Genomic DNA, 12,504 nt, shown 5'->3' on the forward strand with positions numbered 1-12,504 from the left:
GTAAAAACACTCTAGTTTTAATAAGATATTTTCCTAAATCTTAAAAAAAATATTTTATAACATTTTTATAGTGATGCAAAATTACGTGATAGAAATAAAATTATGGGTGTAAATTATAAAATTCGTCTTTTCAACGAAAAAATAGGTGAATTGTTTTTATTCAAGCACATGCATGCCAATAGTTGGTGTGGGATGCAAGAATTTCTGATTATCGGTTTATCAGCATTTTTAACCGCCGGTCCGCGGTTAATATGCTTTCCGGACCCCATATACACATTCTTTTCACATTAAATGAATTTCTTTCAGTCCAATTAGCACAGTTCTACCATTTTTAATAATCCTTTATCACGGGACGTAAAATTGGTGAAAATTTTACCGGTGCGCAATATGCAACAAGCTTGAGAACCACTATACAAAATATGAAATTGACATCGAAAATAAATATGTACAAATTCACCTCGACTGCAGATTGCTTCGTCTTCCCCATTTGAGCAGTCAGTGTTATTGTCACAAACAAAGTCCCTCAACAAACAGTTGCCATCGCCGCACGCAAATAAATAATCTGGGCACTCTGAAAACAAAGCAGCATTGCAGTTTTTGTATTAATCCTGCACAGTTTGCTGGCATTGTAAAACAAAACAAAAAAAGAAAAAGAAATTCTCTCTTTATGTTTTTGCTATAGGCAATGTAGATTTCCAAACCGAAGTTCGTTCATTCTTTTCTGTTGTGATTTCTATGTTTGGCGCTACTCCCGTTATTGCGGGTAGATGCTAAAGAACCTCACAAATTTCAATGTTACATTGACTTACATGTGAATTGCATATGTCGGCCTGTTTGGTTGACAGTTCTTTAGCATTTATCTATGTTTGTTTGTTCTTGTGTTGCAAGTTTTTGCCACACGTTTTAATTAAGTTTTTATTTTAATAAGGTCTTAGTTGCAAGCCTGGGTGTTGGTTTTTGACTGTTAACTGGCCTTGTGACAATTGGACAGTTTTACTGGGATTCGATTAATGCAACTAATGGATGTGATTTCAAAACGGGCAGCCTATTTGTGTATAGATCGGCTGCAAAACAGCTGGGTAAGTGTTATAGTATTTGTCATGCCATCCAAATGTATGTGCAATTGTGTTTTAACTAGAAACCGCTCCTGTTCCGGCGCGTTCATGTTGCGCCTGTCATTCATTCTGTATTGAATACAAGTGTGTGTTGTATTCTACGTGCTTGGCGACAACCTGGGCAAAATTTGGAGCGCGTTTTCAAGACATTTTGTGTTAAGGCAAATTGAACTGTTATGTATTTTGTAGCGCAGCCGATCCACTGGGTACAGAACGTTAGACTATATAGGCTATATTGGAAAATATGCAGCGAAAAACGGTTTTAAGCAAAATGTCTGTGACTTAAATGCAAATTGTATTAGGTTTCGGAAGAACTTCTACAGTTTTACTTTACCTGCGAGCAAGTGAGACAACGTAAAACACTAACCTTGTGCTCCTACTGCAGTTGCTCCCAATAGGAAGAGATAAATCAGAATCATATTTGTGTTGTATTAAAACCAACCAACAAATCTATACTTTTAGGGGGCCTCCTACCAGAAAAACGTTCATTGTGATCAACGTTTTGGAAGGTCTGTTGACCGAAGCAAACAACCACGACTCCTTGGCTGCGCTTTTCTCGAATATCTAAATTAACATGCGAACGCACTGTGGGTTCCAATATAAATAATAACATGAGGACGATACTATATATATATACAATCCGTATCTAATTATAGCAAGCTACGTTCAAGCAGGTTCGATTGACTTCTTTTGTATGGCTGTAGTACATGGCACCTAATGTGCAAAATCGACGCATAAACTATAAAGACCTTTCAGATTGTTTTGGTAATATATTTTTGCTGTCGAATTTCTTGCAAAGTATCCCATGGGAGAACCCATAGCCAGAAAATAAATTGTTTATTCGGATTAAACTGTTTGCTGGTAAAACCAGCACAGAGACAGCTCGACAGATTTTGGATCAACAATTATTGACACTCGCGCGTTATAGCGCCATCGAAGCACACAGTTAAGTGTTAGTCTACCACAAATCCCTTCATTACCGGAATTTCTCAGAGAGTACCCCAGTATTATAATTAAGTTTATTTACTACACCTATAATACCGACCTGTGACTGCAGCTTGCTCGACTACGAAATAACCGCTCATAAACATTTGATAACAGCACAATAGGGACATAACAGGATATGATTAATTATCATGTGAATTCAAGAACAATGGTAGTGTCGCTGCACAACATATGTATTGAAACCAAACAAGGCCCTAAAACGTATAAACACACGGCCGAGGGTTTGTAAATAACTCTAAGGGTCTCAGAGATATTTAACAGTGTCTCGATGGCCTGAGCGGTTATTGAGTCTCTTCGATTGTTAAATCTGCTTCTGCCTCGTTCTCACCAGCAAACCGCTGATTCCAAATAAACAGTTTATTATCAGGCTGTGGGAATAAATCCCAAGCCGGCGAATAGCTTGTAGAGTCTCGGTAATAATAGCAGTGTAAAATTAATACGATAGAACAATATAATCGAATGGAATCAAATAGTATCAAGTAGAATCAAATAGAATGAATTTACCGGTCTAAACTGGGCTCTTTAACGCTCTCCATTATGAGAGCTGATTGGTCAATAATGTCACGTGATATCATGAGGCGCTTGGAGTAATATATTGCAGGAACATAAAATACAGTACACATCAAGATTATCTGTGGGAGCGGATATAGATGATTCACGGGTGCTGTACTAGCAGTCGCTTGTTCACACATTCTGTTGCACACTAGCTGAAGGAGTTGATCCTCCTTGTATTATTTTACTCGAGAACATTCGATGAATTTATCATATGGGCCGCAGTATGGGATTGTGCAAGCGCTGGCCTCTGTGACGTATGTTACACACGCTAAACATTACGCAATACAAACACTGGTTTCTGTGACGTATGTTACAAGTACTTCCCCCCAGATTTGCAGGTGATGAATATAACATCAGCTGTGGGCGATTAAAAAGGTTGTTAATGCGATTGAACGAGTAAATTGCAAATGGTGGGTGCGAAAAAAAAATGAAATAATACGCAAATTTGGTAAGTTATTAATAGAGAAATCTCGGTTATAATGGTGCACAAGGGAGAGTCACAACAAATGTGCAATGACATGCGAATACACAAAGGGTCATTACTATGTCGTGGGGGTGATAACAATGCGAGAAACTTCACCCTTAAAAAAAAGATTTATGGATAGGGCCATGCGCCTATGCAGTAGGAGGTGCGGCTGGTTCTTGCTGGGCATTTACATTTTGTAAATCAGGGTACAAGGATTATTTTCAGCCTCGTTTTGTACTGCGGCTTCAGGTTCGTTACCTGGTGCATTCCTATTAAAGGGATTTAAGTTTGTCCGAGCCCGTGCTATATAATGAGCAATAGTTGGTCTTACACGTGGGTATAGGCGTAGCCAGACATGCTTAATTGCAAAGCCTGTTAATATGACACCCCAAATTAAGGATAAAATGACTAAAATAGCCAAAATACTGCTCCAAAATGGGTCTGTTATAGAGGAGAGTGTCATTAATAACGTTTGTTTAAGTACTGAATGGATGCTGCTTGAAGATGCGCAAGTTTGCCACATCCAACGTTTTGGAGAAGTCCTTTTGCCTCCAAAATAGGAGTCTAAGCGTTCATTCTGCCGTATGGTCTGTGCCAGTGACGCAAGAATTGAGTCTAGATCCCTTTAGCGGGTAATGAGGGGTTCCTATAGGGACATTCTATAGAATGTTGGAAGCTTCGATAAAGTTATCTTACTTAATCGACTTATTTATAGGAAGCAATTGCGGGTTTAATTGGTTGATATTCGTATCAACGTGGGACATTGTACAATTAATAAACCGAAAGATTTTTCCTTGTATTTTAAAGTGAAAAATCCTATTAGGTTGGTTGTGCTCTACAAACTGTACCTTTGAGTGTAATTCTCTGTTAGAATACAGCTGCCACTTGGTTTGCTTCGATTTAGCGGGCCCTGCTAATTCGGTAAACAATGGATTGTGGCATACACATTAATGTATTGTAAAGAGCGTATACGTACATTTCGGTACGTGCAGCCTATCTCTGTGATAGTTTCTCCAGTAATGGCTGCTTTCTGTTGTCCCGTGAGTAATGATAAAGTAAGAGAGAGGTTAATGCGCGCGTTAGTTGCAAGTAGCAACGAGTGATAAGATTGCAGTTGACATTCTAGGTAAGATGCATCAGCATTCAGATGTTGGAAACTTGATCGTAATTGATCATTTAAATCGTTTAGGTAAAAACCAATAGCAGTTGGCATGGCCTTAGCAGGCGGGCATAATAGTGCCTGACAATTAGGCTGGACAAAATCGCATGGAGTGGGATGTTTGTGCTCCAAAAAAGTAATAAGTGTCTGTAGTAATTATTTCTACACCGGGATATGATATGGCTGGAATTTCCTTTAAATTTCTATCAAGGCGGAAACCATTAACATGGCATTTTTTGGTCATGTTGAGCAGGTGGCGATGGCAGGTTTCCGGGGGAATATCTCGTATTCCGCAACTTGTTGTGGCGAACAAATGCGCAAATTGAAATCAAGGTTAGTTGTGCCAGTGCACCAAAACATGGTTAACAAATAGAATTATGTACAAGGAGGGATGTCTTGTTAATTGCCTTTCCTTTGGCAAGGGGGAGTGCATTTATTTGCACGGGGACCAAAACGCGCGTGATAAAAACATAAGTCTGAGTTATAACGCTGTCTATTTGGGGGATATCCTGAAAATGGCTTGCGCGGCTGCTGTGACGTACTGTACTGCTGCGGCTGCTGAAACAGCTGATAAGAGCTTCCGGTCGCGCGTTGCGGTGCTGTATTACGTGGCTGAAATGCGTTACGCCTGAACGGTTGTGCTTGCCTGTTGTAAGATTGATAATTTTGGCGATCTGAATAATGCGGTTTTAGCGTACCCTGTCCTGTCGCTGAAGATTGAAACGTAGTTAACAATTCCTGTAGTTGGCTTGTTAAACGTTGCATTTCCTTTGGCTGCGTGCGGTCGCTTGGCGCATTGGGGTTGGTATCTGAAATTCGATCTGCTAAAATTCCAATGTCTTCTAGCGATGTATCAGGATTTTGTAACTTAATCAAGGTTTGAATTTCTGTCGGCATGCGTTGCAGAAATTCGTTTAACACTAATTTTCGTGCTAATTGATTAGTATGCGGGTTTTCAGCACAGGCGTTTGCCAAACGATTTAAATAAACACTTGGGAATTCGTTGGGGAGTTGGATAAGGTTCGAAATGTCCGTCTGCCAAATTTGGGCGCCCAATCCGGTAGCTTGCTTAATTATTGCCTTCTTAAGGGTAGTATACGGCGTATCAGTAACAGAGGCCTGCGAAATTAAATTCTGAAACTGGGACGTTTGCTCTTTCGAAAAACTTTTTAACAACAAATCAAATTTGTCAGAATCGGAGGTGATTGCCTTTTTCTGAAATTGTCTGTCGGCATATTGAAAGTATTGCGTATGGCTTTGGGCATTGGGCCAAAATCTAGCGAGCTGGAAATTTTGTTTTACCATTGGCTGTAGTTGCGCTTCATTTGCGGCGTTATCGTGATTGTGCGCCGGGGGAAATGACTGATTTGTTTCCGATGACACACTACGCGGCGAAACTATGGGAATTTCTGCTTCGCTTGTTGACATGGCGACGGTTTGGCTTGGGGATAATGGGGTTACTGTTTTACTGCGTGTGCGCTTACTTACCGGCGAAAAAGTGGCTTCCTTTATGAATTTACTCAACGTGGTTGTTACAATGTTGTTGGGTTCAAACCCAACACAAAGGTTGATAAAAAAATGGCGACTGGAGCAATATGCTGGCTTGGGGAAAATGGGTTGCAAATGCCGAAACAACAGGCGTTTGCATTAATTTGTAATTGCCAAAAACAACAGGCTTTTGCGTTAGCAGTCTGTAGTTATATTATGGTTTCCTATTGGTAGTGACAAACCGTTATGCCGGACAAACAATTGGCGCTAAACTATGTAAGTTTATAAAAATTTCCCTAGCGACCTAGGTCTTATGGGAGCTACTAGGCTTTTGAAGGGGTGAAACACAATGATCATGCAAAAAAAAAAATGATCATGCAATAAAAAGTCGGTTATCAATAAACAATTAAATGCGTGTGCGAGCGATTATAGTTTTTGAATTATTTGTTTTTGTTATTGTCGAAGGTATTCTACCTCTCGTTGGGCAGAATTGCTGGGGTTGTTCCGATCTCCTTCGCTGTGCTGTTGGGTTCCAAGATGTTGAGTGGGGCGTCTTCCTTGTTGTGGAAACGAGTCCGCTGGTCCAAGTGGTGAACGTGATTTGGTCCTGATGTTGCGTGGGGGAGGTGTAGAAGGTTCCTTATTTCCAGATGATTGTCTTCGGCGCCTAAGTGCGCTTGCCAAGAGGGGGGCCAAGGTTGAGAGGTTGCGCGGCCGGGAATAGAGCTGGAGTTCCTGGTCGAAAAATGTTTGAGATGTTGGGGACAGATTGTCCTCTGGGCGTCTGATTTGGCGTGCTGGTCGCCTGGGGTTGTACGGGCTGCGTCGTCGGTTTGCCGTGTATCTTGGTCTACTGGCTGGTGAAACACGTCTGCTTCTTCTCTCTGATCTCAAGGGAGTTGCCGAAGACGGGGCACTATTGTAAATAACTCTCAGAGATATTTAACAGTGGGTCTCAGAGATATTTAACAGTGTCTCGATGGCCTGAGCGGTTATTGAGTCTCTTCGATTGTTAAATCTGCTTCTGCCTCGTTCTCACCAGCAAACCGCTGATTCCAAATAAACAGTTTATTATCAGGCTGTGGGAATAAATCCCAAGCCGGCGAATAGCTTGTAGAGTCTCAGTAATAATAGCAGTGTAAAATTAATACGATAGAACAATATAATCGAATGGAATCAAATGGAATCAAGTAGAATCTAATAGAATGAATTTACCGGTTTAAACTGGGCTCTTTAACGCTCTCCATTATGAGAGCTGATTGGTCAATAATGTCACGTGATATCATGAGGCGCTTGAAGTAATATATTGCAGGAACATAAAATACAGTACACATCAAGATTATCTGTGGGAGCGGATATAGATGATTCACGCGTGCTGTACTAGCAGTCGCTTGTTCACACATTCTGTTGCACACTAGCTGAAGCAGTTGATCCTCCTTGTATTATTTTACTCGAGAACATTCGATGAATTTATCATATGGGCCGCAGTATGGGATTGTGCAAGCGCTGGCCTCTGTGACGTATGTTACACACGCTAAACATTACGCAATACAAACACTGGTTTATGTGACGTATGTTACAGGTTAAAATCCAAAGTTATCATGATCATGCGTACAACGCATGCCCAAGTCCTGACAGTCAACAAAGTGGCATGGAAAAAAAAAGTTAAGAACACGAATCTAACTTCCGGTTTAGGTCAATTCCTGATCGGACAATTTAGTAGGAACAAATTGCAGAGATGGTGGCAGCAGAATAAGCTCAAGCTGTTGAAGGCAGGGACTTTATAGTTGTGTTATAAACCAAGTCACATAGTTATAAACTACGCAAATAAGGTTGAAATAAACGTAGGTATTGTTTGGCAAATAATAAGTAAGTTTCAATTAAACAATAGTATTTCTTGGGCAAATAATTGTTAAAGTAAGCCTAAACATAGGTATTTCCTCAATAAATAATTAAAGCTCAAATTTAACATAGATTTTCCTTGGCAAATAATTAATAAGACGAAATTAAAACATAAATAACCAAGATAGGGCACTTAGAAAATCAAACCATAAATTGGTAGGCAAGTTCAGGTTGCAAGCAAGTTGCGCAATAAACCCGACAGGTTACATGCAGGTTGCGCAACAATCCCTGTGGCCAACCGCAGACTATATAAGCAGGGCCACTAGGGCCCGCGAGTCAGTCGGGTCTAACTGTTACCGTGTGAGGATCCAAGATGTTGGTTCTACTTTAGTACACCGTATAGGAGCCAAAATTATACTGTACTGTACTTGGATTTATTCGTTGGATTTAACAATAAACGGATATATGGACAACTACAATTGGCTGCAAGCATTGAAACGGATTTACGGGTATAGGCAAGCAGATTGGTCTGCGTACGGGGTGCCGCCTGAGTTAGTGGCTGATCAGGAGTTATTTCGAGAGTTCTTTACCTCGCCTCGGAATCATTGCTCACACCAATGACCGATTCAAGATTACTTTACTTATTCTTCACTCAGTCATCAGTGGGTGATCAAGTCAGGTGGTTACGCAAGTTTCGAAAACCACCGAATTCGGAATTTATTCACCGGAGTGACGAAGTCAGGAGTTACCTATTTCGTTACTTGTATGAAGAAAGACTACGAGTCGGCCAATTCGAATATCATCCAGAGGGACAAAACTCCCGAGTTGTCAGTACACCTGGGTACGAACCCGTCGAGGCTCTCCGTTATTTCAGAGCACTGCCCCTCTGCCAAGTGATTAGCAGGTTCGGAGTTCAAGGTTGCTTGCCACCGTTTCAAGACTTGTGTGATCCTCTGCACCCATTGCGGCAAACTGGTGCTCCACTCTCGCCTTGTTAAATCAACCTAGACGTGATCATAACCTACAAAGCCAAACGCAGCTGGTACACTTCCGACGAACCTGTGCTAACGAATGCCTATCTTGATCTTTACCCAGCCATCCCCGGCCCAATAAATCTTGACAAGATATACGACGCGGTTGGATACCCTTACACTGGTATATTCCAACCGATTGCATTGTACCCACTCACGCTACTACAAGAACATATTTCCGAATCCAATGTCGATGGTAAGTACAGTTTTTCTGTAGCATGGTATAATTTTTCCACCTGCCCCTTCAAACTGACATTCAAGCTCGGGTTCCTTGATGTTATCTTTTGCTGGAAGGACATTTGCTATAGCACTAGTGTCCAAAAGAAAAAGTAAGTTATGATTTTTGTCGTAGACGTTTGGTAACATTATTGTATTTGGCTGGTTAGATGAATCTTTCTTTCTTTGTACCGTACTGACACTATTTTGTTGATTAAAAGTACATGGCTTGTTGCATTTTAATGCCCTTTTTCCAAATCGTGCACGATAGAAACAGAACCCATTGGCTGGCTTTTGTTGTGCAGGTTGGTTATTTGACTATTCATACCTTGCCGGTTGTCTTTGAATTCCTGAGAAATTTCTGTAAGTCCCCGTTCGGTTTTGTTGGTATCTATTGAAGTTATTGTAAGTTTGACTGATATTTCGTTGCGGCGAGGACCTGTAGACAAATTGTCCGCCTTGTTGCGCCCTGGAATTGTATGATTGATCTTGTCTAAAATTTGATCGAAATGGTGTGAACTGTTGTGCTCGCAAAACATTGCTTATTTCTCTTGGCATTTTTTTACAGAAATTTTCTACCAAGATTTGTGGTGTAGTTTCGTCCAAGAGTGCGTCTTTAGTGCATACTGCAGATAAACGTCCCATGAATGTAGATGGTAATTCGTCTGATTCAAGTTTCAGAGCATTGAGCTTGGTTAACCATGCTGTATTGCTATTTCCCATGGCCGGTCGAATTAAAGACTGTTTCAGTGTTGTGTATGGGGTATGTGACACAGCCGCTTGTGCTATAATGTGTTCATATTTGGCGCTTTGCTCTTGCGAGAACCCGGTTAAGAGTTGAGCAAATTTGTCTTTATCATTCGTTATATGATATGTTTGAAAGTAATTGTCAAGGAACAAAAAGTAGCTTCGTAAATTATCTCTCTGCGTCCACAATTTTGGCACCCTTATATTCCCTGTATAATTAAGGGTTTGTCGGGGAAACGGTGCGTTTGTGAAAACATTTTGGTCCATGTTGGATGCAATTGCATCTTCTGGGTTACGGGAAGGTGGCCTGCTAAATGGGCTTCTACCCACACTTTCTACGTCATTTGTGTTTGGTCTAGCTAGGAGATGTCCGACCTGCAACTGTAGGTTTATCTGATGGTGGTGTTTCCCTCGGGTTCTCGACTAATAATGTGTCAGTAGGGTTCAACATGTTTGCTCTTATTTGGGTTTGGAATCTAGTCCTAGATGCTATTGAGTTGCTCGGAGGTGTTGTTCTAGTTTGCTTGTTGCCTTTATCCGTTAACGTTGCGGTTTTTACTACGTGTGACAGCGTGTTGATTTTATTCAACGTTTAAGTTTTTTAGCAAAAACAATTTTTATTTATTTAATTTAAATCTTAGTGCTGTTAATTGAACTGTCTCGTTCGATTATTGACTGTATTGATTAATGGCAATAACTACTTTTCTTAGGTCTTATTCCTAGCAGCAGAATTTACTTAAACTGTTTATATGTATTTCTTTGCTCCGATCAAATCGTTTGAAAAACACTTGCAACTGGGACGGCACCACTTACACAATCCAAATCTCAAGTAACATAAAATAAAGAAAGTTTTCGACAAACACTTTACACAAAGTAACACTGATATTTGGCAGTGGTGCTTGTGATGTTGTGATACTAGATTACCATTAATTAAAATTATAGGGAAGGAACAAAAAATCTTTGATTGTTTGGCACACAATAAATGGTTTTTGGCACACAATGCTATTTGTATGTAAAAAAATACCTTTGTTAAAAGTCAAAGTATACAAAAACACTAATATTTTTAGGTATTGTTAGGTCAGTACCTTTGACAGCAAATATAGTAGAACATTCACAGTTTAGCAAGAATTCTTAGCACATAGAGTGTAACAGATTATTATTGACGGCGAGTGGCAAGGGGCGTACGAAGGGATTAACGGTGTTGAATTTGTTCGGGGATTGGCAAATGATTTTGATTCGTCAGAGAGAACACTTTTGATTAGTGATGATTTAATGAGTGAATGCGACAAAAGCGCGACCAATCTTTTCACAAAGGGAAGCCACCACAAAAATATAAGTGTGATATACATTGTTCAGAATTTATTTCACAAAGGAAAGGAGCAACGCACTATCAGTTTGAACGCGCATTACCTCGTTGTTTTTAAAAATCCAAGGGCCGCATCTCAAATAACTCATCTGGCGAAGCAGGTTCACCCAGCAGGGCGGACGCGTGCCGACCAGGAATCACAAAGTCCACACGGTTATTTCCTTTTTGACCTTAAGCAGAGCACAGCAAAAAAATTTCGTTTAAGAACCAACTTTTTTCGCGGTGAAACCCAGATTGTGTACGTACCAAAATCTCTGTAGCATGTCAAGGCGACTACAAGCAATGACGTTGGTGTATTTGCTTTTTCCAATGCCGACTGGAAATCAGTCCATCTGATAGGCGTCGTTGACGTCAATCCGCGGCGTCGCACAGCATTGTGAATCATATCTTCAATGTTGCTTCCTTTACCAACTTCCCCTTTATCCGAAAGCTCTCCTGTCAAGTTGAAATCAATTTCTGGACTTTCCTTGATAATATCCATGACTCGCTTTGCTTTGTATTTGAATGTCTTCGGCATAGAATCAATTACACGACTTTCGACAACATTTTTCTTTGCTTCCTCAACTTCTCCAGCCACAGTTTCGGTAACCGTGTGTTCTTCGGTAACCGTGTGTTTCCCTGTAGACTTTTTAACATATGAGGGTCCACCAAAGCGAATTATGAAACACTTTCCATTTCACTTCCCACCAGACAGAAGACTAGTGACGGCGGGTATTATGCTACCAATCAACGGAGCAAACAACGCTTGTAAGAATTTCTCGTGTACTTGCTCCCCCATTAAGTTCAACAAGTTGTAAATATGACGTCACACTACATTTGTTGTTTGTGCCCAGCTGAAAACGTGGCAGAAGTGTGTTTGGAATGTGCTAATTATAATTCCGATTCTATTTTTATTCAGGCTGTAATTGCTAGGCTGAAAACAGTATTTAAACCGTTTTCCGACTCTATTTCAATGAATGCTTTCATTGAGGAAGACAGGCATGGAAACGAGTAAAGACTGCAATTCAGTTACAGCCCTGTGGCGCGGCCAACAGGTTTAGCCAGCCTCGACATAGTGGCCCGCTACAACGCTGATAAAAATCCTCCCTGTTGTATAATGTGACGTTTTCTTTTTGCAGGAGAAGTTCACGGATGCCGTTTTTGTATAAGTTTGGCTCGTTCCGTTGGTGTGAATGTTACGTTTCCCTTCAAAACGTTGTATGCACACTCGCAAATGCACTTAAATAAATCACGATCAGCGACTTTTATAATCGATCGAGCAAGCTTGGGTTTGGCTTTAGCGAGTGTCGTAAGAACTGGAGCTTGGTCATGTAGTCGCCTTGACATGCTACAGAGATTTTGGTACGGACACAATCTGGGTTTCACCGCGAAAAATGTTGGTTCTTAAACGAAATTTTTCTGCTGTGCTCTGCTTAAGGTCAAAAAGGAAATAACCGTGTGGACGAGAGGTCGCGTCACTACATGATTCCTGGTCGGCACGCGTCCGCCCTGCTGGTTGAACCTGCTTCGCCAGA

Source organism: Ascidia mentula, chromosome 2 (assembly GCF_947561715.1).
Source record: "Ascidia mentula chromosome 2, kaAscMent1.1, whole genome shotgun sequence".
NCBI lineage: Eukaryota > Metazoa > Chordata > Ascidiacea > Phlebobranchia > Ascidiidae > Ascidia > Ascidia mentula.